The sequence below is a fragment of the Macaca nemestrina genome, chromosome 15, assembly GCF_043159975.1.
Source record: "Macaca nemestrina isolate mMacNem1 chromosome 15, mMacNem.hap1, whole genome shotgun sequence".
Classification (NCBI taxonomy): domain Eukaryota; kingdom Metazoa; phylum Chordata; class Mammalia; order Primates; family Cercopithecidae; genus Macaca; species Macaca nemestrina.
The window spans coordinates 52,549,259-52,575,910 of NC_092139.1; positions in this window are offsets into that span (position 1 = coordinate 52,549,259).

Genomic DNA, 26,652 nt, shown 5'->3' on the forward strand with positions numbered 1-26,652 from the left:
GCTTGTCTGTAAAGGATTTTGTTTCTCTGTCGTTTATGAAAGTTAGTTTGGTTGGATATGAAATTCTGGGTTGAAAATTATTTCTTTAAGAATGTTGAATATTGGCTCCCACTCTCTTCTGGATTGTAGGGTTTCTGCAGAGAGATTCACTGTTAGTCTAATGGGCTTCCATTTGTGGGTAACCCAACCTTTCTCTCTGTATGCCCTCAACATTATTTTCTTCATTTCAACCTTGGTGAATCTGATGATTATGTGTCTTGAGGTTTCTCTTCTTGAGGAGTATCTTTCTGGTGTTCTCATATTTCCTGAATTTGAATGTTGGCCTGTCTTGCTAGGTTGGGGAAGTTCTCCTGGATAATATCCTGAAGTGCGTTTTCCAACTTGGTTTCATTCTCCCAGTCACTTTCTGGTACACCAATCAAATGTAGGTTTGGTCTTTTCACATAATCCCATATTTCTTGGAGACTTTGTTCATTCCTTTTTATTCTTTTTTCTCTAATCTTGTCTTCATGCTTTATTTCATTAAGTTGATCTTCAATCTCTGATATACTCTCTTCTGCTTGATCAATTTGGCTATTGATACTTGTGCACACTTCACGAAGTTCTTGTGCTGTGTTTTTCAGCTCCATCCAGTCATTTATGTTCTTCTCTAAACTGGTTATTCTAGTTAGCAATTCCTCTAACCTTTTTTCAAGGTTCTTAGCTTCCTTGCATTGGGTTAGAACATGCTCCTTTAGCTTGGAGGAGTTTGCTATTATCCACCTTCTAAAGCCTACTTCTGTCAATTTGTCAAACTCATTCTCCATCCAGTTGTGTTCCCTTGCTGTCAAGGAGTTGTGATCCTTTTGAGGAGAAGAGGCATTCTTGTTTTTGGAATTCTCGGCCTTTTTGCACTGGATTTTCCTCATCTTCGTGGATTTATCTATCTTTGGTCTTTGATGTTGGTGACCTCAGATGGGGTTTTTGCGTGGACATCCTTTTTGTTGATGATGCTATTACTTTCTGTATGTTAGTTTTCATTCTAACAGTCATGCCTTTCTTCTGCAGGTCTGCTGGATTTTGCTGGAGGTCCACTACAGACCCTGTTTGCCTGAGTATTACCAGTGGAGGCTGCAGAACAGCAAAGGTTGTTGCCTGTTCCTTCCTTTGGAAGTTTTGTCCCAGAGGGACATCCACCAGATATCAGCTGGAGCTCTCCTATATGAAGTGTCTGTTGACCCTTGCTGGGAGGTGTCTCTCAGTCAGGAGGCACCAGGATCAGGGACCCACTTAAGGAGGAAGCCTATCCCTTAGCAGAGCTCGAGCACTGTGCTAGGTGATCCACTGCTCTCTTCATAGCCTACAGGCAGAAACATTTAATTCTGCTGAAGATGCACCCACAGCCACCCCTTCCCCCAGGTGCTCTGTCCCAGGGTGATAGGAGTTTTACCTATAAGACCCTGACTAGGGCTGCTGTCCTTCTTTCAGAGATGCCCTGTCCAGAGAGGAGGAATCTAGAGAGGCAATCTGGCTACAGCGGCTTTACTGAGCTATGGTGGACTCTGCTCAGTTCAAACGTCCCTGCGGCTTTGTTTACACTATGAGGGGAAAACCACCTACTCAAGTGTCAGTAATGGTGAACACCCCTCCCTGCACCAAGCTTGAGTGTCCCAGGTTGACTTCAGACTGCTGTGCTGTCAGTGAGAATTTCAAGCCAGTTGATTTTAGCTTGCTGGGCTCTGTGGGGGTGTGATCAGTTCAGCTAGACCACTTGGCTCCCTGTCTTCAGCCCCCTTTCCAGGGGAGTGAACAGTTCTCACTGGCATTCTAGGTGCCACTGGGGTATGAAAAAACACTCCTGCAGCTAGCTCAGTGTCTGCCCAAAGGGCCGCCCAGTTTTGTGCTTGAAACCCAGGGCCCTTGTGGTGTAGGCACCTGAGGGAATCTCCTGGTCTGTGGTTTGTGAAGACCATGGGAAAAGCATAGTATCTGGGCCAGAATGCACCATTCCTCTTGGCAAGTCCCTCTCAGCTTCCCTTGGCTAGGGGAGAGAGTTCCCTGACCCCTGTGCTTCCTGGGTGAGGTGATGTCCCACCCTGCTTTGGCTTGCCCTCTGTGGGCTGCACCTGCTGTCTAAACAGTTCCCGTGAGATGAGCTGGGTACCTCAGTTGGAAATGCAGAAATCACCCACCTTCTCTGTTGATCTCATGGGGAGCTGAAGACCGGAGCTGTTCCTATTTGGCCATCTTGCTTCAAATCCCCGTTATATCATTCTTATGCCTTTGAATTCTCATAGCTTAGCTTCCACATATAAGTAAGAACATACTGTGTTTGGTTTTCCATTCCTGGGTTACTTTATTTAGAATAATAGTCTCCAATCTCACCCTGGTTGCTGTAAATGCCATTAATTCATTTTTTATGGCTGAGTATTATTCTATTGTATCAATATTGTTTATCAACTCACTGATTGATAGGCATTTGGGTTAGTTCCACGATTTTGCAATTGCAAATCATGCTGCTATAAACATGTGTGTGCAAGTATCTTTTTCATATAATGACTTCTTTTCCTCTGGGTAAATATGGAGTAGTGGGGTTGCTGGATCAAATGGTAGTTCTACTTTTAGTTCTTTAAGAAGCCTCCACACTATTTTCCATAGTGGTTGTACTAGTTTACATTCCCACCAGCAGTGTGTATGTGTTCCCTGTTCACCACATCCACACCAACATCTACTGTTTTTTTGATTTTTTGATTATGGCAATTCTTGCAGGAGTAAGGTGGTATCCCATTGTGGTTTTGATTTGCATTTCCCTGATCATTAGTGATGTTGAGCATTTTTTCATATGTTTCTTGGCCATCTGTATATCCCCTTTTGAGAATTGTCTATTCATGTCTTTAGCCCCCTTTTTGATGAATTTTTTTTTTATTACTGATTTGTTTGAGTTCATTTTAGATTTTGGGTATTAGTCCTTTGTCAGATGTATAGATTTTGAAGATTTTCTCTCACTCTGTGGATTGTCTGTTTACTCTGCTAACTGTTCCTTTTGCTGTGCAAAAGTTGTTTAGTTTAATTAAGTCCCAACTATTTATCTTTGTTTTTATTGCATTTGCTTTTGGGTTCCTGGTCATGAAATCCTTGCCTAAGGCAATGTCTAGAAGGGTTTTTACAATGTTATCTTCAGAATTTTTATAGTTTCAGGTCTTAGATTTAAGTCCTTAATCCATCTCGAGTTTATTTTTATATAAGGTGAGAGATGAGGATCCAGTTTTATTCTCTTACATGTGGCTAGCCAATTATCCCAGCACCATTTGTTGAAAAAGGTGTCCTTTCCCCACTTGATGTTTTTGTTTGCTTTGTTGAAGATCTTTGGCTGTAAGCATTTGGGTTTATTTCTGGGTTCTCTATCCTGTTCCACTGGCCTATGTGCCTATTTTTATACTATGGCCTTACAGTATAGTGTGAAATTAGGTAATGTGATGCCTCCATATTTGATTTTTTTGTTTGTTTGTTTGCTTAGCCTTGCTTTGGCTATGAGGGCTCTTTTTTGGTTCCATATGAATTTTAGAATTGTTTTTTCTAATTCAGTGAGGAATGATGGTATTTTGATGGGGATTGCATTGAATTTGTAGATTGGTTTTGACAGTATGGTCATTTTCACAATATTGAGTCTATCCTTCCATGATCATGGGATGTATTTCCATTCATTTTTGTCATCTATAATTTCTTTCACCAGTGTTTTGTAGTTTTCCTTGTAGCCGTCTTTTGCCTCCTTGGTTAGGTGTATTCCTAAGTATTTTATTTTATTTTTTGCAGCTATTGTAAAAGGGGTTGAGTTCTTGATTTGATTCTCAGCTTGGTCGCTGTTGGTGTATAGAAGAGCTACTGATTTGTGTACATAAATCTTGTATCCAGAAACTGCTGAATTATTTTATCAGTTCTTGGAGCTTTCTGGAGGAGTGTTTAGGGCTTTCAAAGTAAACGATTATATCATCAGCAAACAGTAACAGTTTGACTTCCTCTTTAGCAATTTGGATGCCCTTTATTTCTTTCTCTTGTCTGATTGGGACAAGTCCTCTGGCTAGGACTTCCGGTAATATGTTGAAGAGGAGTGGTGAGAGTGGGCATCTTTGTTTTGTTCCAGTTCTCGGAGAGAATGCTTTCAACTTTTCCCCATTCAGTATTATGTTGGCTGTGGGTTTGTCATAGATGACTTTTATTACATTGAGGTATGTCCCTTGTATGCCGATTTAGATGAGAGCTTTAATCATAAAGGGATGCTGGATTTTGTCAAATGCTTTTTCTGCATCTGAGATAATCATGTGAATTTTTATTTTTAATTTTGTTTATGTGGTGTATCACATTTATTGACTCATGTGTGTTAATCTATCCCTGCATCCCTGGTATGAAACCCACGTGATCATGATGAATTATCTTTTTGATATGTTGTTAGATTTGGTTAGTTAATATTTTGATAAGGACTTTCGCATCTATGTTCATCAAGGATATCGGTCTGTAGTTTTCTTTTTTGGTTATGTCCTTTCCTGGTTTTGGTATTAGGGTGACGCTGGTTTCCTAGAACTAATTAGGGAGGGTTCCTTCTTTCTGTATTTTATGGAATAGTGTCAAAAGGATTGGTACAAATTCTTCTTTGAATATCTGGTAGAATTCTGCTGTAAATCCATCTGGTCCTGGACTTTTTTTTTTTTTTTTTTGTAATCTTAAAATTATCATTTTAATCTCACTGCTTGTTATTGGTCTGTTCAGGGTATCTAATTCTTCCTGATTTAAGCTAGGAGGTTGTGTTTTTCCAGAAGTTTATCCTTGTTTTCTAGGTTTTCTAATTTATGTGTGTAAAAGTGTTCATAGTAGCCTTGAATGATCTTTTGTATTTCAGTGGTGTCAGTTGTAATAGCTCCTGTTTCATTTCTTAATTTATCTGTTGTATTTTGTTGTTGTTATTGTTTCAGTTTCATTTAGTTCTGCTCTGGTCTTGGTTATTTCCTTTTGTCTGCTGGGTCTGGGTTTGGTTTGTTCTTGTTTCTCTAGTTCCTTGAGGTGTAACCTTAGAATGTCAGTTTGTGTTTTTTCAGTCTTTTTGATGTAGACATTTAGGGTTATGAACTTTCCTCTCAGCACCACCTTTGCTGCATCCCAGAGGTTTTGATAGGTTGTGTTATTATTGTCATTCAGTTTGAAGAATTTTTAAATTTTCATCTTGATTTTGTTTGTGTGTGTGTGTATCTCACAGTTTCTTTATCCGTTTGTCCATCAAGGGACGCTTAAGTTGTTTTCATTATCTTGGCTATTGTGAATAATGCCGCAATGAACATGGTTTGCAGATATGAGGTCCTGACTTTATTTCCTTCCAATATATACTGAGAAGTGAGATTAACTAGATCATATAGAATTCTATTTTTAATTGTTTGAGGAATCACCATACTGTTTTCCACAACGGTTGTACCAATTTACATTCCCTCCGACAGTGTACAAGGGTTTCTTTTCTCCATATCTTCACCAACACTTGTTACCTTTTGTCTTTTTGATAATAGACATTCTAACAGGTGTGACATGATATATCTCATTGTGGCTTTGTTTTGCATTTTCAGGATGATTAGTGATGTTGACTGTCTTTTCCTACATCTGTTGGGTATTTGCATGTTTTCTTTTGAGAAATGTCTACTCAGATCTTTAGCTCATTTATTTTTAAATCATGTTATTTGCTTTTTGCTATTGAGTTTTTTGAGTTCTTTATATATTTTGAATATTAGGCCTTTATCATATATGTGATTTACAAATATTTTCTCTCATCCTGTAGACTACCTTTTTGCCCTGCTGATTATTTCCTTTGTAGTGCAGAAGCCTCTTAGTTTGATGCAGTCTCACTTATCTGTTTTTGCTTTTGTTGCCTCTGCTTTTGTTGTCATGTCAAAAAAATTATTCCCCAGACCAGTGTCAGGAAGATTTTCCCTTACATTTTCTTCCAGTAGTTTTAAGACTTCAGATTTTACAGTTAAGTCTTTATTAATTTCGAGTTGAGTTTTGTATATGGTGTGAGAGAAGGGTCTAATTTCATTATTCTGCATGTGGATATATAGTTTCCCCAGCACCATTTATTTTTTATTTATTTATTTTTCTTTTTTTTTAAATTTATTTATTATTATTATACTTTAAGTTGTAGGGTACATGTGCATAACGTGCAGGTTTGTTACATATGTATACTTGTGCCTTGTTGGTGTGCTGCACCCATCAACTCATCATTTACATCAGGTATAAACTCCCAATGCAATCCCTCCCCCCTCCCCCCTCCCCATGATAGGCCCCGGTGTGTGATGTTCCCCTTCCCGAGTCCAAGTGATCTCATTGTTCAGTTCCCACCTATGAGTGAGAACATGCGGCCCCAGCACCATTTATTGAAGAGACCATCCTATCCCCATAGTTCTTGACATTCTTGTCAAAGATCATTTGACCATAGAGGCATGAATTTATTTCTAGTCTCTCTTTTTTGTTCCATTGGTCTATATGTCAGGGTTTATGCCAGTCTCATGCTGTTTTGATTACTTTAACTTTGTAATATATTTTGAAATCAGTAAGTGAAATGCCTATGGCTTTGTTTTTTCTCAAGATTGTTTTGGCTATTCCATATAGAAAAATCAGTAAGAAAACAGAAGAACTAAACATTTTAGACTAAATGAACCTAACAGACATATACAGACCTTTCTACCCAGCAGAAGATGTACATTCTTCTTAAGCACACATGGAACATTCTTTAGGATAGGTCACATGTTAGGTCACAAAACAAATCTTAACTAATTTAAGAGGGCTAAAATCATTCCAAGTGTCTTTTCTAATCACAATGGAATGAAACTAGAAATCAATGACAGTAAGGAAGTAGAAAAATTCACAAGTACATGAAACTAAACAGTACATTCTTGAACATCCATTGGGTCAAAGAGGAAATCAAAAGGGAATTTAAAAAGTATCTTAAGAGAAAGAGAAATGAAAATACAACATACCAAAGCTTATGAGATGCAGCAAAAACAGTGCTAAGAGAGAAATATAAAACAATACATACCTACATTAAAAAAGAAGAAAGATTTCAAGCAACCTAACTGTACACTAGAAAAAAGACAAAATAAGCCCAAAATTAGAAAAAGAAAGGATGTCATAAAGAGTTGTCCAGCTTTTCACTTGTTATTAGGATGGAGTGGTGACTTCCAGGTTCTTACATGCTAGACTGGAAACCAGAAGTCTGATATGGGCCTTTTTTTTTTTTTTTTTAGACAGGGTCTTGCTTTGTTGCCCAGGCTGGAGTGCAGTGGCACTATCATAGCTCACTGAAGCTTCCACCTCCCAGGCTCAAGCGATCTTCCCACCTCAGCCTCCAGAGTAGCTTGGACTACGAGTATGCACCACCACATAAGGCTAATTTTTAAAATTTTTTGTAGAGAAAGTCTCACTATGTTGCCCAGGCTGGTCTCAAACTCTTGGGCTCAAGCAGTCCTCATGCCTTGGCCTCCCAAAGTGCTGGGATTACATGCTTGGCCTTTAAAGCTGCCCCAGTGTTTAAAGATTGAGAACCACCACTCTATGTGAGCCAGAATTTTAATGTTGTGGGAACTCAGAGATAATCTTCCTTATATGGACTTGGATCTTCCTGCAGTTCAAGAGGTGGCTGTAATTTAACCGACTGGTTAACCAGGGGACCAGTGTGATAGAAAAGCAAGACAACCCCTTTAAGAGCATTGCAAAATAGTAACTAACATTTATCAGCCTTTAGCCAATTTTGACCCTACATAATTTGCCCTTTTGACTTAACTTTGAAACATTCTGTCTATAAAAGCATGGCTCTGGTACTCAAAGTTATTTCACATTTTATTTGATCCCAATAATGATTCTATAAGGTGAAGACTCATGTAAAACTCACTTTGCAGCTGGGAAAACTGAGACTCAGGTGAGTGAATAAACTTCACTAATTGCTGAGTGACATTATGCACAAATCGAGGTCCTACTACTACAGGTTACCAAAGTACTTGCATCTCCAACTTTTGTGGTATTTTCCACTTCTAGTACAGGACTGGGCACACAGTGGATATTTATTATAATTTATAAAAAGCATTTAATAAAACATGGCAAGTATTTGTAAAGTATCTTATGGTTTACAAAGAACATTCAGGTCCACTCTTTTTCTATTGAAATGCTTGCAAAAATTATGAATAAATGAATGGACACATACAGTTTTGAAATAGAATTTGGGTGTTTGCGCTAGTGTCCTTTCGAACTCCCTAAATATTCAGGGGACCAGTTTTATGGTCTGTGCCCATGGATAGCCTGCATCTCCAGTCCATTTAAAATTTTACGTTGGTTCCTCACTCCCACATCCATCCTTTCTAGCAACCAACCTCATCTCATGGAGTGATAAGGCCACTCAGAAAACACTTGGTTTTAATATTGCTTTTGCCACTGACTACCAAGGTGAACTTTAGCAAGTCATTTCTCTGGGTTTCAATATCTGTGCATGAAAAAGGAGAGAGCTGGACTAGACTGGTGGGCAAATACAAGGAAAGCGCATACATCTCTCCTCATCGTGCACAAGCCAGACATTGCTAATTGGTCATGCAATGTCCTTCTCACTGTATTTGGATACAGTCTTAGACTCTTTCTGAATCCAGAATTCCAGGCAGCCATTACACATTAGCTGGGATTAGCACTCAAGATGAAACTAATTAGTCATCTTGGCACCAGATGACATTCAAGTTTCCTTCCAGCTCTGCTATTCTATGGTTTTCTGGTTTTAAAGGCTGGGTTGTATGGATCTCATCCTGCAGGCTGTTACTTGAGGATGATCCCAAAGGTGGAACTGGCAGCATAACTTGGAATGACCAGAGCATTCATGGGGCTCAGAAATTTCTCTAAAAATTTCTTAGCTGTCCTAAGTTTGGCTGTACAGCAGAGTCACACTGGCAGTTTTTTCAGAAATTCAGGTAAAAATATATCATACATATGACAAAGTGGAACATTCTAATCTTAGGTGTACAGTTTGATGGATTTTTACGTACATAACATCTGCATAACCACTACCTTAATCAAGATATAGAATATTTCCAGCACTCCAGAAGGAGACCTTATGTTCCTTGCTATCAACACTTGAAGGTAACCATTGTTCTGTTTTCTGTCACCACAGATTAATTTCACCTGGTTTTCAGTTCTGTATAACACGTGTGGTCTTTTGTGTGTGGCATCTTTTGCTCAACCTAATGTTTTTGAGATTCATGTGTGTTGTTGAGTGCATTGATAGTTCTTTTATATTGCTGCTTAGTATTTCATTGTTTGAATATGTTACAATTTATCCATTCCCCTGTTGATGGATGACTGAGTCACTCCCAGGTTTGGACTATTACGAGTAAAGCTTCTCTGCACATTCTTATACTTATCATTTTGTAGACCTATGTTCTCAGTTCTCTAAGAATGAAATTGCTGGGTCTGTGAGTGCATGTACAGTCAATCCTCATTATTCATGGATACTGTATTTGTGAATTTGCCTATTTGCTAAAATATATTTGTAGCCTCAAAAATCAATACTCATGGCACTTTCACAGTCATTGATGGACATGTGCAGAGAGGTGAAAAATTTGAGTCAGCTGATATGCACATTCCCAGTAAGCCTGAACGTGGCAAGACCCCGTCCTCATACTGCAAACTGCTGTGTAGCTAGTGCCCTGTATTTTGCACTTCTGTCTGTTTTTGAAGAGTGATTTCATTGTTTTAAATTCCAGCACCAACTGTAGTGCTGAAGTGTTATGTAGTGTTCCTAAGCATAAGAAGGCTGGGATGTGCCTTTTGGAGAAAATACATGGGCTAGATAAACTTTGTTCCAGGCATGAGATTAATATGAATGTAGCAACAACATACATTAAGTAAGGGGTCTTTAAACAGAAACACACATAAAATAAGGTTATGCATTGATTGGCTGAGTAAAGTCTTTTTTTTTTTTAGACAGTGTCTCACTCTGTTGCTGCTGGAGGGCAGTTCTGAAGTCACCACTCACTGCAGCCTCAGCCTCCCGGGCTCAAGAGCTCCTCCCATCTCAGCCTCCCGAGTAGCTTGGACTAGAGGCATATGTAACTGCATCTGGCTAATTTTCTAAAAAATTTTTGGTAGAGGTCGGGGTCTGTATGTTGCCCAGGCTGGTCTTGAACTCCTGAACTCAAGCAATTCTCCTACATCAACCTCCCAAAATACTGGGATTACAGCCATGAGCCACCGCACCTGGCTAGCTGACCAAAATCTTGTGATCAAGGGCTGGCAGGCATCTAATCCTGCAGTTCCCCTAGGAGCAATGGTTCAGTATTCACCAACTCAGTATTCACTGTGACTTTATAGAACATATACTGCTGCGAATAATAATATACTATATGTTCAATTTTAATGGCTAACAGTTTACTAACATGATTGTATAATCTAGGGAGCTTTAAAAACTACCCTTGGTCAGGCTATGCCTAGACCAATTAAATTAGCATTTCTGGTGGAGGACCCCAGGGTAGGAGCCTTCAAGCTGCTCAAGTGGACCCACTCTATGGCTGATGTTGACCATCACGGGTCGAAATATAGGGAGAGAAGACAGGGCAATCACAACAGAGTGCAGCCTGTGCATCAAGCTGTCACTCAATAAAAAATTTCAGTTTTACTTAAGTATGCTCTCTTTGGTTTCTTTTTATTCCGCCTTTTACTCTCTTCTCTTTATGGATGGTTCATGCACATAAAAACACACAATCAATAGAAAAAGCAATCTCTTGCCTGGAAAATAAATGACAAGAACTACCCTCATACCAAGGTGGAACTCTTACGCACAGACCTGGGCTTAATTATAAAGAACAAACAATGGCTTGGTAAACAGAAAGAATCACCTACCGGACATATGAACATTCATCATCACCTATGATTCTGAGCAAAGGGAGGGAGGATATGTCTGTGTAGTAATCAGAGACACTGCAATGGGAAACAAAGGCGATGATTGATCGCCAAATGCAAAGGAACAGCTCCTTGTCATCAGGAAATCAGTATCTCCTACTCACAAAATTAGCAGGGCCAACTTCTATGGTAGTCTGCACAAATTTAGCCAAGAAAATCAAATTTCCACTGTCCCAAGAAGGTTAGCTCTGTTGTTGAAATTATTATAATCACTCAGTTTAAGGGGTGAGTTTTTAAGAACCACTTCTCCATTACCAAGGCAGACAGAGCTGTCAAAGGCACCCAGCTTACCTGGCCGTCAGGCACCATATGAAGGTACTTAGGTATTTACCTCCAGGATGGAAAACTCCAACCTTTAGCACTCAGAACTGAATTGGAAATTGCTGAAGTGGTGTCTGAGTTGGCCAGTGGTTCTCTAAGTGCGGTTTCTGGTCAAGCAGCATCAGCATTAAGTGAGAACTTGTTAGAAATGGGAATGTTTGGGATCCACTCTGGTAAGGTTGTCAGAAAACACACAGGATGCTCAGTGAAACTTGAGCTTCAGATAAGCAATAATGACTTTAAAAATAAATATGTATGTCCTATGCAATATTTGGGACTAAATACCAAAAATAATGTTGTTCAACTGAAATTCAAACTTGACTGGGAATCCTGTATTTTTATTTGTAAATCTAGTAACCCTACACCCTACACCCCAGACCTATGGAATCAGAAACTCCTGAGGGTGCGCTCAGTATGATGTGGTTCAGTGAGCCTTCCAGGTGATTCTGATGCCAGCCGAAGCTTGAGCTCCAGTGCTCTAGTTATAGTTCCCATCTTGCTGTTAATGATAACTCACTATCTTGCTCCCTTTGTAATTCATGTTGGTCAGGGCCCCAACTTTAAAGTGTCACAAATTGACCTCTCCAGATACAGGTGTGTGCTTCAGGGCTCACACCCCCCGGTTTCTGGTATCTGTGCCCTTTGCAGTTCACTGCCGCTGGATGGGACCTCTCACCAGACAGACGGTGAGGCTGCCCGTCTATGACTCATGGCAGCCATGGGTACAATCTCCTTTGCCTCCATTGCTGCCATACCACAGTAGCTGTTTGGTTTTGAGACCATCCTGGCTAACATGGTGAAACCGCGTATCTACTAAAAATACAAAAAATTAGCCAGGCGTGGTGGCGGGCACCTGTAATCCCAGCTACTGGGGAGGCTGAGGCAGGAGAATGGCATGAACCCAGCAGCGGAGCTTGCAGTGAGCCGATATCATGCCACTGCACTCCAGCCTAGGCGACAAAGCGAGACTCTGTCTCAAAAAAAAAAAAAAAAGTAGTCTTAGTTGCAGCAGGTCATATCAGCAGCCATTAGATAAAATTGGTTTCAGGTTATGCAGGTAGTTCATCTGCCAGGCTTGGAGAGAATTACATTTTTGGAGCAATGTTTTGTGCCCTGAGTACTTTTTCCCCTGGCCTCTTGATTCTGTTTTAGTTGGGTATGACAAGAATGACTCAATTTGTATGATCAGCTTTCACAAGGGCAAGGGAGCTGAGATAAAAGAAAAAGTTATCCTTTAACACTTGTCTGAGTTGAGGGTTGAGATTCCTACCTGCTTCAGGTGTGTTTGTGGAGACAGAAATGGCATAATGATTGTAGGGAAGAAGGAACAATTAATTAGCTTTGTCTGGGGTGTGGCAGGGTAGGTCATGGAAGCCTTCACAAAGGAGATGATATTGAAGAGGGGTTGTGGTAAAAGTTTTGGGGTCAAGAGAGGAAGGGACTTCCAAACAGAATAAGTAGAATGTGGAAAGGCATGGACGTGGGAAACAGCATAGTGAGTCTAGAGGACAGTACCTCATCTGGTCCTCTGATCACCTCGTCTTCTAGTGCTGTAGAAGCCTGGGTTTGAGATGGGTCAGGGAGTTGGTGGGGAGGTAGGGATGGAGAGATGGACCACAGCCAGTCACAGAGGGTCTTATTCGTCTGGATTTTGTTCTATAAGCAAGGGGGTGGCATGGAAGTGTTTCAAATGAGGTCAGATTTGCATTTTAAGAAGACCATTTTGGCCAGTGTGGAAGGTGACTTAGGGCCACGGTGGGGTGGTGGTTGGGGTAGAGTGTGCAGGAGGGACATGGAGGCAGAGAGGCTGGCAGAAGGCTCTGAGAAGAGCTGAGGGTGATAAGTGAGTGCTGGGAGGGAACACGCAGGATTCATGAGATAAAGGAGCTCCAGAGAGAGAGGAGTTGAGATGGTGTTAACTCCTATTTCAGCAACAGCAGCAATGCTGTGAGGTGGTTGTTAACTTCTCTTAACTTTTAAATTTTGATGAAGTTTCAGACTTTCAGAAAAGGTGTGAGATTTTCTTTTCCTGTTTGAAAATAAGTTGCAGATGTGATGTCTACTGTAGACCGAATGTGTTCCCCAAATCCATGTGTTTAAATGCTAACCCCTACTGTGATGGTATTAGGAGGTGGGGCCTTTGGTAAGTGATTAGGTCAGAGAGCGGAGCCCTCATTAATGAGATTAGTGCCCTTATAAAATAGGCCTCAGAGAGTGCCCCTGCTCTGTCCACCATGCAAAGACACAGCCAGCAAGAAGGCACCATCTACAAACCAGCAAGAGAGCCCTCACCTGAGACCAACTCTGCTGGTGCCTTGATCTTGGAATCTCAGCCTCCAGGACTGAGAAACAAATTTCTGTTTTTCATAAGCCACCCGGTCTATAATATTTGTTATAGAAGCCAAAATAGACTGAAACAATAACCCTTTGCATTTTTAGTTACTGTTTTTCCCTTAAACATAAATTCTCTTATATAACCATTGCACAATTATAAAAATCAGGAAATTAAATATTTATAAAATACTATTATATAAACTATAGACATGATTTAGATGTTGGTCCCTTATAGCAAAAATAAATAAACAAATAAATAAATAAACCAATAAATGAAACAAAATTCGTGACTGCTGCATTGAGTTCAGTTGTTATGTTTCTTTAGCCTCCTACAACAGGAACAGTACCTAGACTTTGTCTTTCATCTCGTATGTGTGTGTGTGTGTGTGTGTATACACATATATGCATATATATACATATATATACATACACACACACATATATATACTTTTTCATATACTTATTGTATACATATACACTTTTTTCATATATACACTTTTTGATATATTTGAAGTGCACAGGCCCATTGTGTTGCAGAATCTCTCTCCACTTGAGTTTGTCTCATGTCTCCTATGACTAGATTCAGGTGATTATTTTTGGCAGTAACACATAGAGGTGTGTTGTGTCTTCTCAGGGCATGTGTGGAAGTATGTGGTGTTGACATGTCCATTATGAGGGTGATAGCTTTAATCACTTGGTTAAGGTGGTATCTGCCAATTTCTTTTGGTTTAAAGTCGCTATTTTTCCCTTTGTCATTTATAAGTGCCTCATGGGGAGATACTTTGAGATTAGGTAAATAACCCATTATTCCTCAAACTTCTACCCTGAGGTGTTTACTCTTAACCCATACTTCACAGGTGAGGAAACTGATGCTCAGAGAGGTGGAGCAACTTGCTGGGCTCACGAGGTCAGCAAGCAAAACTCAAGTTAGAATTTTGTGACTGTAGGTCAGACCTCTTCACTTACCCATGAGTGATCTCTATTCCTGGCTTAATAATGTCAGTTTCTAAACCATCCTTTGTGTGGCAGATCTGCCATGCCTCACATTCCCTTAGCCCTTACATTTGAACCTTGCTTATGGGTGCAGCATCTGAGGGCTCAGCATGATCACAGTCCCAGCTCTGCCACCCTGTGCCCATCAGAGGTGGCACCCCCTGGGAGCAGCCCTGGACTAGTCAATGAACCCTCATACCAATCCGGAGTTGTTGTAGACATTCCTTGGCAACCTTGCCCATCGTGTGGGAAGCTCTGAGGTGTGTGCTCTACATGGTTTCCCAGAGGGTCCCGGCAGGAGGAAGCTGCAGTGCCCACCACAGGGACCTGCTCGAGTGATGTACTCTCATTGGTTTCCTTCACATCCGCATATCACCCGTCCCCATTAGTTCTGGGATCACCTCCTAACTAAAGCATGTGAATCCTTTTCTTGGACTTGACTCTAGGAAAATATAAACTAAGGCTCTTTGTGAAGTTTTGTGTTTCCTTTCCATTCTGGTCCCTCCTGTGAGCCCCCTATCAGTGTCTCTCAAAAGTCGTAAGCCCCAAAATGAGCACAGCCCCGAGGTGGAGTTTGAGCAGGCTAGGATGGAGCCTACTGAGTTCTCAGGAGGGCACTTGAAGGGTAATCAGAGGAACATATTCCCTTGCTCAACTCCAGCGAGCTGGAGTCTTCCAAATCGGAGGCTGGATCCGATTGTATAGTCAGAGACATGGTTGAGAACACACATGTGCCAGAACTGGAGGACTGAGCTCACTGCAGCCAGCAGTAGCCCTTCCCATCTCCCTTTAGGAGCAAGTGATAAGAGGAGTGTGAAATATGAAGTTGGCTTGAAGCTACAATGTTGGGGTGCACACATCTTTTGAGCTAGCACCTCAGGAGGGGCTTCCTTGAAGCAGGACCTATGACAATCTGTGTGCATGTGTTTCATTAAGGCAGGACTCTGGAGAGAAATTGAAAAGGCAGGATAGCAGGTAGGAGAGAGAAGCAGCAGCAGCAAGCAAGGGAGTAATTTCAGGTGATAGCGTGGGCAGTTCTGGAGTGTGAATTGCACCAAGAGTTCACTCCACCTCGAGGCCAGGGAGTGGGGCTTTCATACCCTGCACCAGGGAGGGCAGGGCCGTCAACTCCAAGGCACTTCTTGCTTTCTTTGTTCTGGGTCATAGTTTCAGCAGTGCAAGGACATTGAAGTGGGTTGCAGGTGTGAGTGGTAGGAGTGAAGGCTGGGTGTGGTGGCTCTTGCATCTAATTCCAACACTTTGGGAGGCTGAGGTGGGAGAGTCGCTTGAGGCCAGGAGTTTGAGACCATCCTGGGCAACATAGAAAGACCTCCTCTTTACAAAAAATAAATAATTAGTTGGATACAGATATTTTGGTGTGTGCCTGTGGTCCCAGCTACTTAGGAGGCTGATGTGGATGGATTGCTTGAGCCCAGGAGATTGAAAGGGCAGTGAGCTGAGATCACACCATTGCTGTCCAGCTTGAGCAACAGAGCAAGAACCTGACTCAAAACATAAATTTAAAAAAAATGTGAAGTGCACAGAAGAGGGCTGGGCACCCAGGGGTGCCTTAGTCTGGTTGGGCTGCTATGACAAAATACTACAGATTGGGTACTTTGAGCAACATAAGTATTTTTCTCACCATCCTGGAGGCTGGAAATCCAGTATCAAGGTGCCACTGGGTTGATTTCTGGTGAGGGTTTCTCTCCTTGGCCTGCAGGTGGCCACCTTCCCAAATGGTGTCCTCGTTTGGCCTTTCTTCTGTGCCTGCACATCCCTGGTTCTCTTCCTGTTCCTATGAGGACATTAGTCACATTGGATTAGAGTTCCACCCTAGCAGCCTCTTTTTTTTCTTTTTTGCCTTTACCTGAGAATCTAACAGCTTTATTTAACCTTAATTACCTCTTTAAAGGAGTTATCTCCAAATACAGCCACATTGGGGGTTAGAGCTTCAACTTATGAATTTGATGGGACACATTCAGTCCATGACAAATGGTGAGAAGGCTCTGAGGTCATCTGGGTGGAGTCCCAACAGTATCTATGCAGACACTTTAAGCTGAGGCCTCACAAAACCTTCTTTAGTGATCACTTCACATTGTGGGCTCATAGTAAGCATTCTGTTACCCAAATCCTCAACCCCAGAGCTGTCTCTAGCCTATACCTATACAGTTGACCATAGCCATGCTCTTGGTCTTTACCCATTTTCAGGGATGGAGCACTCCCCTAGAGCTGAAAAGATCTCTGAAAGGGCTGAATCCATGGCTTCATTTTGCAGATGGAAGAAAATAAGGCTGGGGAAAGTCAAATGCCTCCCTGGAAGTTGGTGTCCTCATGGCAGAGTTGGGCTCACCGTCCAGGCCTCCAGACTGAGCAGGGGAGAAAGACCTAGCTTTCACTGGATGCTTCTTCTTTTTTATGTGCAAAGGAATGTGTAGCTGTTTTCCCCCATCAGATTTGCATATTCTCTTCTGGCTGCCAGGGGTGCAACCTTTTTCTCAGGGTTAATGGTATTTACATCAGTCTGAGACACCAACAGGCGCTCAAGACCCAGACTTTGCAATTAAGACGTTCCATAAGCAAATAGGAGCTTATGGAGCTTTGTGACAGGTTGAATATTTATAAGCAGGCTTATCTTAATTAAGATTGCTGAGTGGCCAAGCTGGAATGTGTTTTCCTCTTTCACACAATGTCTTTCAGCTGGGAGGTCACTGGCGGTCAGGTTTTTGGGATGGTGGGTGGGGGAAGATTTGGTGATTGAATGAGCCACCTGCAGAAAATGAGAGAGGGTCAGCAGCTCACTCACAGGCCACCCTGAAGAAATTCTCTTGAGCAATCTGTTTACTTACCCAGCCAGCTCACGCTTAGCCTGGGGCTTGGCACAAGCTATCCTCTTCAAAGAAGCAATGTGTGCAATAAGCAACATATGCATCTGGCTATGGTTTATGGTAGACTCTGTCTGGTAGGCACAGAGCTATTTCATCTCAGCAGAGTCATCTTTTCTCCCTTGATGCAGCTGGCCAAAGCAAATGGCCTGTGGAACCAACTGGTCCTTGTTTGCCTGGGATGCTTCTGGTTTTAAAAGTCAAAATTCTATATCCTGAAAGTTCCCTCAGTCTGGTAGGTCACTCTGTTTTTAGGCCAAGAAGAGAAATCTCATGGAATGAAGGCCCATTACACATTGGCAGACCCTATTTTAAAAATTTTAACTGACAAATAATAATTATATATATATATGAGGTACAGTGTGATGTTTTGATATGTGTATACTTATGAAATAATTAAATCAAGCTAATTAATCTGTCCATCACCTCATCTACTTATTTTTTATAAGAATATTTAAAATCTACTGTTTTAGTAATTTGGAAATATATAGTATTGTATTAGTTCATTTTCACACTGCTATAAAGTTACTACCTGAGTCTGGGTAATTTAACAAGGAAAGAGGTTTAATTGACTCACAGTTCCACATGGCTGGGAAGGCCTCAGGAAACTTACAACTATAGTGGACAGCAAAGGGGAAGGGAACTTGGACCTTTTCACATGGCGGCAGGAAAGACAGTGTTAGCGCGAGTGGGGAAAACTGCCTTATAAAACCATCAGATCTCGTGAGAACTCACTAACTATCGAGAGAACAGCATGGGGAAACGGCCCCCTTAATCTAATCACTTCTTACCAGGTCTCTCCCTAAACACCTGGGGATTACAAGTCAAGGTGAGATTTGGGTGGGGATACAAAGCCTAACTACATCAAGTACATTGTATTAATTGTGCTCACCATGCTGCCTCTTCTTTACAGTTCAGCTGGAGGCCAAGGCGTTTGGTTTCCTGGGTGTGATCACCTCTACCTCTCTATAGCCATTTTCTCCGTAGACTTGCTTGTAGCCTAAGGGATACTCCGTTCCCTGTTTTCCCTTCTATAACAGTTCTGTGGATGGCTGAGGGGATGGCAGAAGACTAAGGGGAAAGTAAAGGTGTAGGTGACCCAGTCATTCCTGTCTTAGGGGCTAGGTTGGCTGGATCCCTAGACTGAGAGGCCAGGCTGAGGGTGACCTGTGGAGCCCCAGAAGGTTAAGAGGACTGGATATTGCCTTGCAGGGAACGGTAAGCCATGAAATGTTTTGGAATAAGGAGTGGCACCTACAAAACATTGTTCCAGAAAGCGTTTTCCTTCAGGAGTTGATAGAATGGGCAGAGCCCTGCAGACTGGAATTTATGGACATCCCAGTGAGAAAGGGCATGACTCAGGAGGCTGTGGAACAGAGAGTGACCCTAGCCTGAGTGAGTCCCTGCAGTGTCTGAGAAATGATGTTGAGATATAACCACCCAAGAGAAGAGACAAGGGTCAGAAAACCCAGCTGTCCAAGCTCACCAAGGGGAAAGAACAGTGTTGCAGATGTGGTTGCTGCCTGGTCCATCTGCACCCAGCACTTGCCCTTCATCTCTCCATCCAAGGTGTGCGTGGTCAAAGCTGGGCAGGCTGGGAGATAGGACCCCAATGATGATGCTGTTTGATGGATAAATACCCCCACTTCCTCATCATTGTCCCAAGATGGGGACAGCTCCGAGCTGTGTTGTACACTGTCTCCCACAGTGCCCAGCATGATTGATGTCAGTGGCCTGCAGTGGTAACCCAATCAATCCCAGGCATTGGCTGCCTTCCCTTCCTGGCCTCACATTCCCCTCTGCCAGTTTTTGGGATCACCTCCCAAATAAGCTACTTATATTCAAATTCTTATTTCAGGGTCTGTTTTTGGAGGATCCTAATCTAAGACAGATTAAAACCAGACGCACTGGTATTCTGCATCTAGACATTCTCCTTTAACATTAGACAAATTACGATCACTGCTCTTTGAACTATGAGCTTCAGTTCTTTGTCCTTTTAGGGGAGGAGTTCTCTGGATTTACTTGTCCAGATGTATACAGGTTTCTGATGGTTTGCTGTATGACGTCTCACAAGTCCTCTACCCGTTCTGGGCCACTGCTTTCCTTTGACTGTTGTGCTGTCTTCAGGTTTCTGTAAATCAGGACATTCGGGGACATGCTCTGAGAATCAGCTTTGCACTGTTTGGTGGCTCCGTTGATGGAAGAGGGTATGTGGTTGCTGTGTGGCATTTGGAGGCAAGGCCAGATCTAGGGATGGAGGATAGGTGGCAGCAAAGTCCTGGTCATCTCAGCTGGAACTTGTTATCCTTTCCTCAAAGTGTTGGGATGAATTTCAGTCTCTCTACTCCAGAGTTTGAAAGTCTTTTACTAGTCCTGACTGAGTTTTCCAACAAACTGACATCCCTGCCCGTGAACCTAGCACCCTCCATAACCATATTGTTTCTGTAATTGTTCAAAGTTAAGTTTGAAAATGAAAAGCCAGCAGGGGGATGACTCCTATAAAAGCAAATTGAAGAGCACTTTTACGTCTTAGAAATCCACTCATCCACACATCTGAGACTAATAATTGTTAGTGCATGTGCGTAAAAGTAATTTGTTACCTCACTTAGTCTCTTTTTTACCCCCTTTTCTGAGCCTGACTCGACTATGGTTCTTCAGAGAGGGAAGTCAATGGAACTGAAATGGTTACTAATAGCGGGTCCCAAAGTGGGCAATGTAGCCCGAGCCAGAGAAACTATCAAACACTAAATGGGTATCAGAGAAGTCAGACAATATGCAAATATGGATTTTGAAGATCAAAAAGTAATTCTAAGTAACCAGAAGCATTAGTATTGTCATCATTCAGGAAACACAGTCGACGACTGAAAGACCCCATGGGGCACTTTTCTTAGGCAAATTTCGTGCCAATAATATTTTGAAGCCTCTTTGCAAGGTCATAGTCAAGCTCGAATTTCATCTTGAGTGTCTAAAGTGGACCTTTGTGACTACAGACATCATGAAATCTCTATTTCTTTTTATGTTCCCTCTGGAACTATGCCGATTCAAAAGGTGATTTTAGGACAAATTTACAGCAGCAACATAAATAACATTCCATCTGTAATTAGCTTTCACTCTGGGTCCAGGGGGTTCTGACAGCCTTTTGCATCCTAGAGAGCCCAGAGGAATCAGAGAAGGTATCCATCACCAACTGTTCTCGGTAACATGCAGAGGAGATGAAGATACTTTCCTTAGGGTGGTGGGAACCTTTGATGAAGGTATAAAAAGACTGATCTGGAAGAGGAAGGGAGTTGGATGAAGGTACCAGAATGAGCATAATTGCGAATCGTACTCCCTTCTGCACTAGATCTCTAGAAATTACAGAAAAGACATAAAACACATCCATTACAGCTGTAGAAAATTAGATCTTACTTTTCTTGGATGTGAAATTATGTAAGCTAGAAGCGAGCGGAAATGAGGTTGAAAGTGGAGTTCACTGATCAAAACACATGGAGGTGAGTTTTTTAAAAAGGCAGCAGTAGTCCGGGGGTGCTGCACAAGAGCCCCAGGAGAGCTCCCGACTTGAGTTTGTGGATGCAGAGGGTGAGGGGATTGCCTGAGGTCGTCTGTCCCGGTGATTGATGACGTGCCTCTGGTGCAGCCTGGTGGCTTGCCACCTATCTGTGTCAAGCAGCAGCAGACGGAAGCATTTTCTGCCGGGTGTGAGCAGAAACCATGAGGACTTGGGAAAGAGAGGCAGGTACCAGGTAGCTGCTGATATTAGGAGCTGACAAACTACAGACACATACATTTAAGATAACATGTCGATACAAAGTATCTACCAAACACTATAGCGTTTCTGTCAAACCTGGAAAAAAGATAGCACAATTGTCACTGCCATTCAACATTATGGTAAAAGCCAGTGCAATAAGAGAGGTGAAAATGAGATATTCGAAGATGATATGGTAATTTAGAACATCTAAGAAAATCAAATGACAAATTATTAGAACTTAGATTTCTACAAAGGAGTCTAATATAAAATCAACATTAAAAAGTCAAAAGACTTAAACATCAGCAATAATAAATTAGACAATGTAATACCAAATAGGATTCCATGACCACAAAACTGTAAAATACCTAACAAATATAATGACAAATGTGAAAGATCTACATAAAAAATTGTGAATCCTTATCAAGTATCACCAATAGAAATCTGAGTAAGTGAAAACCTATACTATGTTCCTATATTGTATATTTCTCAATTCTCACTAAATTAATCCATAAAATACCAGTGGAATTTTAAGAAAGCATATAATACGTAGAGTAAGTCAGCCGATTTCTTTTTATGAAGAGCATGACAGGGTTCTTGTCTTATGAGATATGAAGTATATCATGAAGCTACATACAACAAATTAACAGTCAGATGTGTAAGTTGTAACTATAAAAGTATCAGAAGAAAATACAGGAACACTTGTTAGTAATCTTGAGATAGGGAAATTTTCTTAAGCAAGGCACAAAATACAAAGGCATAATTGATAGATTTTGATAGACTGCATCAAAATGAAAACTTCTGTGTAACACACGATGGTATAAAACCACACATTAAGACAACTTAAATAACCAGAAAATATTTGCCACGTATGGGAGTTAAAGGATTATAAAAATGAGTGTGACTGAATCACAAAATTACCATACACTCCAAAGTGCAGATAAAGTATCTTCTACTTTATTTCCTTGCATTTGATTTCATCTCCTCTATAAGGCCTCCATAATTTTGTCCACTCTAGTAAGTGTAATATGAACCAGTGCATCCAAAAGTTTCTTTAGACAATGCAGATCTAATTTGGATGAAATGCCTAGACTTCCTCCCTAAGATGCAGGGGGTGTAGGAATGAGGCTGTGGCTTGTGTGGCCTTGCGATGCTAAGGACAATGGAGGATTCATTTCTTGTCTTCTGGATTTCCCCTCATGTCCACTTCAGTTCATGGATTAGTGACTGCCCAGGTGCAGCTGGCGTCATGCCTGTCTGCTTAATTTCTGGAGGCACTTGGGGCTGAGGTTCACGTTGATGTCTTTGTTTCTGGTTCCGTTCCTAGCTTGGCCAATGCCTATGGCCCTTTTGTCAGAAGCATTCAAATCAGAGTGACTCCATCTTGAGTGAGGGCTAGGAAAATGAGGCTGGGACTTATTGGGCTGCATTCCCAGAAAGTTAAGTATATTGCTAGCCTCTAGATGTTTATGGTTAAGGGAACAGACTGATAACATTTACTAAACAGACCCAGACTTGAGAGTGTCCTAATATCCCAATATCTCAAGAACAGAAGCAGTCCTAATTTTGCTTTAAAGATAATATTGGTTCTTGCAAAATATAGTAATTAAGAAAATTAGTCATTTATCACACATCCTTGTAGCAGAGCACATCTCCTGTGATCTTTGTTTCTTCTATAGAAATGAGTATTGTACCTAGGGTGGACGTGTTCCTCCTCTTACTTTTGGAAACACCCTGCTCTGTCTGTGGAGTAGCCGTGCTTTATTCCTCCACTTTCTTAATAAACTTGCTTTCACTTTACTCTGTGGACTCACCCTGAATTCTATCTTGTGTGAGATCCAAGAACCCTCTCTTGGGGTCTGAATCAGGACCCCTTTACGGTAATACTTTCTGGCTGACCCAGCCCCACTACTGCCCTCACTATGACCTTGCATGAGGTCTATGTGTGTCCCCAGACCCTGTGGCCTGTCCTGCAGCCCTCACCTGGAAGCTGCTTCCCGTCATCTCACGGGCTGTTTGGAGTGCTCCTGTCTAGCCATCTGGGTACCTCTGTACCTGCTCAGGGCTACAGGGAACTCTGGGTTCCCTTAGAGCCTCATGTAGGGAGTGTCAGATAAAATACAGGATGCCCAGTTAAATGAGAATTTCAGATAAACAGCAAATAATATTTTAGTATAAGTGCATTCCAAATATTGCAGGTCTCAAATATTACATTATATTAGTATATTAGTTGTACTAAAATAAACGTTGATTGTTTTTCTAAAGTTCTTATCTAACTGGGCATCCTGTATTTTTCTTTGTGAAGTCTGTCAACACTAGCCATGTGGGAGCCAAAGCCTGCTTGGAAGAGTTGAAGTCGAGGCCTGCCTTCTTTTGCCTGGCCACCTGGCACACTGGCTTGACTTGGTTGTGCTCACTCCAGTTAGGCTGGGGGGCTGAGCATAAACCTGCCTCCTTCCTCTGTCTAGATAGAAAGTAAGGTCGAGGTTCTGCTGCTTTTTTATTTTTCCTCAATTTATCTCCTCTATGCCTTCAATCCAGAGCAATTAAACTAAGACAGTCTGTTTACACAGGCTACTGGGACTTCCCCCTATTTTCCTCTCTGTGTGGACTTTCCTTAGGTCCTCTAGACTCTTAATATGTTCAAGGAGGGAGATAAAGGAATTTAGAAAATCTCTTCTCTCTCCACAAAGCCTGGATTTAGAGCCCATTATCTTGCTGTGAATTCAAGCCCTACTTTGAATGTCAGTCGCTGAATATTAATTCTTGGTATCACTGCTATAGATAATTCTAAAATCCCTCCCCGGTCCTCCACTGCAAGGGCAGTCAACTTCCTTAGGCTGATTAGGGGAAAGGCTGCTAGAATATAATTTCCTAGAAGTTGGAAACATGACTTTTATTCAAATATAAAGTGAACAGGTGTCAAAGATTTTATTTAGCTCATTAATTATCGAAGGGGCAAGTCAGTTGTTAGAAGAGATTCAAATCAGAATTTGAGTTACAAAGAGTTATATTCTCTTTGGGACAAAATTCATTTGCATTGTTAAGGACAGGAACCATTTACATTGCTACCAGTTGTCTTCACTTTAACTGCTGCCCCTACAGGCATGTAAAATAGACTAATAATGGAAAGTCAATCCAAAGGCACAGGCCTCTCTAGACTCAGATCATCCCAGAAGGTCTCCTAGGCAATGCCCAACACTCTACTGAAAGAATCCTCAGGGAATCTCTTTTGCCCATTTCCACATCTTGGACAATTTTTTCCTGACAAAGTATAATCTCAAAAAATTGTTTTTATCCTGTTACAATATGAAAAGATAATAAATTCAAAGAAGAGGAACTATAAATGGCTGACAAATATAAGATTAAATGCTCAACCTCACCAGCCTATTCATGGGAAACATATTAAAGCAACATAAGAGTTTTTGTCAGTTACTATCCCGGATGGAAAGACAGAGATTTCAATGCATTGATGTTGGAAGTATAAATTGGTTACATCTTTTCTGGAGCACAATTTGGTAGTGTCTATTGAAATTTTAAATGTGGGCATCTGTACGCAATTCCACTTACAAATATATCTTCTAGAGAAATAGTAACAAGCATGCAAGTGAATAATGGTGAAAGCATCGCTAATTCACTTACCAAATATTCATTAAGCACCTACTTTGTGTCAAGCTCAGAGATGCTTGGGACATACCAGTGAACAAACCAGCCAAAGCTCCTGTTTGCTGGAATGTGTATTCTCACAGGTGCAGATGGACAATAAAAATATAAGGAATATATAAATCCCCTAGTTTTTTGGAAGATAATAAATGTGGAAAAAAAGAGTAAGTAGATTAAGGTAAGGAAGAATTTGTAGTACTGAGAGTTGGGGTGGGAGTGGGGTAACCAGTTTGAGTATTAAATATGGCGGTCAGGGTAGACCTCGTGGAGAAGGTGAAATTTGAAGGAAGATTTGAAAGGAGTGTGGGAATGAGTCATGTAGGTGTTTGAGGGAAGAGCAAAGGCAAGGACCCTGAGGTGGGAGTGTGCTTAGCATGTTGGAGAAAAATCAGGGAAGCCAGTGTCTGTGGATCCAGGGGAGGGTAGCAGGAAAGGGAGTCGGCGTGGATAACAGGACACCCACCTTGAGGGGCCTCACTGGACTTTGTAAGGACTTCAGCAATCTCTGTCAATGAAGAGGGGAGTTGGTAAGGTTTTGAGCAGGGAAGTTACACCATCTCAGTGTCATGTTCCCCGAATCCCCCAAGGTTGCTGTGTAGATAATATATATATGGTAGGAGCAGGAGGGTGGACACAGGACCAGTCCAGGAGTGTTGCTCCTGGCTTAGACTAGCCTAATGGGGCAGCAGTAGAGGAGTTAAACGTGGTCAGCTTCTGCAAGTGTGTGCGTATGTTTTAAACAAATTTTATTGTGTATATACAACATGATGTTATGGGCTATATATAGATAGAATAATTACTATAGTAAAGCAAGTTAACACATTCACCATTAACATATCACATAGTTACCCACACTTTTTTTTGGTGACAAGGGCAGCTTAAATCTTCTCATTTAGCAGGAATCTCAAATAAAGTAAAATTTTATTACCTTGTAAACTAAAAATAAAATTCTACGCCCCTCAATCGACTGAATGGATCCTCCTCTCTGCCAAGGGCTTTCTGAAGTAAACCTGAAACACTAGTTCACACCATGTTGGGAATGGGTGGTCGGACATGCCTCACTTCCTTTGGAATTCAGGCAGAGCTGACCAGCACTAACTCTAAAACTTAAGACTCACGAAACGGACTCTTTGTAGCAATAAGATAGCAACATGAGATAGCAGGCTCTGAAAGAAATCAAAGTATTTACCCCAAAATATATTTCTTTGACATATTTTGAAATGGCCTTGCAAAGTTGTCTCTTGTGGGGAAAAGCTACATTGTGTAGAGAATTCTCTTTCCTTTTCAGGTCTTTTTCCTGATCCAGGAGAGAGTTAACTAAGTGTTTGGCACCTCTTTAAATCTGATAAGAAACCTTTACAATGTATTCTCTCTGAAGCCTGGTACCTGGAGGCTTCATTTGCCTAATAAGAACCTTGGTCTCCACAACCCTTTATCTTAACCCAGACACTCCCTCATATTGATTTTAGGTCTTTAAATAAACTCTTTCGGTCAATTGCTGGTCAGAAAATCTTTGAATCCACCTGCGACCTGGAAGCTCCTGCTTCAAGTTGTCCTGCCTTTCTGTACCAAATGTACATCTTATATGTATTGATTGATGTCTTATGTCTCCCTAAAATGTATAAAATCAAGCTGTAGCCTGAGCACCTTGGACACATGTTCTCAGGATCTCCTGGGGCTGTATCACACAACATGGTCACTCATATTTGGCTCAGAACAAAATCTCTTCAAGTATTTTATGGAGTTTGACTCTTTTTGTGGACAACC